This window comes from Petaurus breviceps, unplaced genomic scaffold (assembly GCF_028583685.1).
Source record: "Petaurus breviceps papuanus isolate PSGF00001 unplaced genomic scaffold, PetGlider_PUasm1.0 90397, whole genome shotgun sequence".
NCBI lineage: Eukaryota > Metazoa > Chordata > Mammalia > Diprotodontia > Petauridae > Petaurus > Petaurus breviceps.
In genome coordinates this window covers 494,619-497,069 of record NW_027187239.1, presented here as the reverse complement: position 1 = coordinate 497,069, position 2,451 = coordinate 494,619, and the positions used below count along the sequence as shown (strand labels likewise).

At 51.1% G+C, this 2,451-nt stretch overlaps 1 protein-coding gene across 1 annotated transcript in view; it reads left to right on the top strand.

Moving 5' to 3' along the window:
- FEN1 (flap structure-specific endonuclease 1) overlaps positions 1–2,451 on the top strand; it is a 129,382-nt gene that overhangs the window by 63,394 nt on the left and 63,537 nt on the right. The gene's annotated exons all lie outside the window — the stretch shown is intronic.

The window sequence follows — 2,451 nt, the reverse complement described above, 5'->3', positions numbered from 1 at the left end:
GGCTAGGTGATTAGTGTTTGAAGAGACAAGACACATATTGTGTTCGTTTCTATCCCCCCCGCCGTGGAGGTGACAAACAGTAACAAAAAAAAAGAAAAAAACCCCCCCGCCCCCCCCCCCCCCGCCTCCACAAGGTGCATGCAAATAATGAAGCCCAAATGTATGCCTACAGAGGAGCTGGAAGGTGACATTGCAAAGTCAGGCCTCCCAGAGAAGGTGGGATTTGAACCATCACAAAATCCAGGGCAGATTTGCTAGGAGGCAGAGGGCAGAGCTTTCCAAGCATGGGGGATGGTAGGTCCAAAGGCACAAAGATGGTGTGTTCAAGGAACTGTAGACTGCTGGTCCAGCATTGTTGGATCGGAGAATGCTTGAAGGGGAATGCAGTGTGAGAACCCTGAAGGCTAGGAAGGGACCTGGTTCCAAAGGCAAACAAAGATGGGGAGTTGGGGAAAGGGGGTGAAGGAGAGAAAGGCCACGTCCTGGACGATCAAGGCAATGGGGGAGACGAGCTCGACCTCCGAGGGCCCGTTAGTTCTGAGTTCCTGTAATCCTGTGAGTCTGGACTGGCGTGAAGCCCTTGTGTCTGAAGGCCCTAAGACACCATTCGGAGTTAGTCACACTTCAGGACACTTTAGAGGAGGAAGCACAATGTCCCCAAACCCCATCCAGCCTCTAGAGCCTGTGATCTCTCTGGAAACTAGTAAGGGGGATCAGGAAGTCGTCTTCAAAATATCACTGGGGAAAAGGGCCTTGTGATCCTCACTGAAATCTCAGTCTGGAAAAAAAGCAATGGAGAAGGGACTGTCCTTTCCCTCTTCCCCCACTCTGAGGGTGGGAAAAGGTCAAGACTTTGGACCAGGGCAATGCCCTAACCTGGGAGCACCTGAGCAGACAGCCTACCTTGGTAAAATGAGAAGGCTGTGTAGACTCACTTAGTCTAGCTTCAGATCTGATACTAGAATCTTGGGCATCAATCAGAATTTATGAAAGTGTCTACTGTGGGCCAAGAACGATGGATAGAGCGCTAGGCCTGGAGTCAGGAAGACTTGAGTTCAAATCCAGCCCCAGACACTTGCTAGCTGTGTGACCCTGGGCAAGTCACTTAGCCTCTGTTTGCCTCAGTTTCCCCAACTGTGAATGGGGATTATAATGTCATCTACCTCCCATGGTTGTGAGGATCAAATGAGATATTTATAAAAGGGCTTAACACAATGCTTGGATCTCAGTAGGTACCATTTAATTGCTCATTCCCCTTCTTTTCCTCAGTATTAGGGTTGGGGATCCAAATATACTTGCATTTTCACAGTGAAGTAAATGTCAGAGATATGTGTGTGTGTGAGTGAGTGAGTGTGTGTGAGAGTGAGTGTATGTGTGAGAGTATGTGTGTGAAAGTGTATGTGTGTGAGTGAATGAGTGTGTGAGTGAGAGTGTGTGTGTGAGTGAGTGTGTGTGTGAGTGTGTGTGTGTAAAGAGGCACCTTGATGGAGGTGGCCTTTGGACTCAGCCTTGAAGGGAGCGAGAGGCTCCAAGGGGTGAAGGTGAGCCAGGACAGCATTGCAGGCCTGGGAGATTACCTAAAGGGGAAGAGGAAGGAGATGGATTTTGCATATGGAGAACATCAGTTCAGTGCTAATGTGCATGAGGGCAGTGCTTTGTAGTTGGGCTGGAAAGATCAGCTTGACCAGATCTCTCAGGGGCCTGAAATTCCGGAGGCCTGCATTTTATCCTGAAGCCTGAGGAAAACCACGGGAACAGCTTTGAGCAAGAAAATGATGCGGTTGTGTTTGTGCTCAATTTGGCAGCGAGGAGGGTGAGAGTCTAGAAGCAGGGAGAGCGGTCAGGCTGTGGGATGTCTGGGAGGCAAGCGGCCCGGCCTGGCTGGTTGTGGCCTGAGGAGAAAGAAGGGGCCGAGTCTGGGACGGGTGGAGGGGTAGGATCAGCAAAGCTTGGCAACTGACTGGACAATGAGGAGTGAGCATGAAGAACTGATGAGAGCTGCTGGGTGTGAACCTGGCTGACCTGGTCAGGGAACCGAACGAAGCAGGGAGGAAGGGAACTGTGGGGCTAAAGTGTTCTGCTTTGGACATGCTGGACCGGAGGTGCCCTCGGGACCACACACTGCAGATGTCAAGCCGGCAGCTGGAAATGTGAAACTGGAGCTCAGGAGAGATGAAGAGAATTTGGGAGTTACCTGTGTAGAAATGATAGGAAGAGAGAGGAGACAGAGAGAGACAGACAGAGACAGAGACAGACAGAGAAAGAGAGAGAGACAGAGAGAGGGAGGGAGGGAGAGAGGGAGAGGGAAGGAGAGAGAGATACATAGAGAGAGGGAGGGACAGAGAAAGACAGAGAGAGAGAGGAGGGAGAGGGAGAGAGAGAGGAGGGAGACAGAGAGAGGAGAGAGAGGGAGATAGACAGAGAGAGAGGGAGGGAGGGAGACAGAGAGAG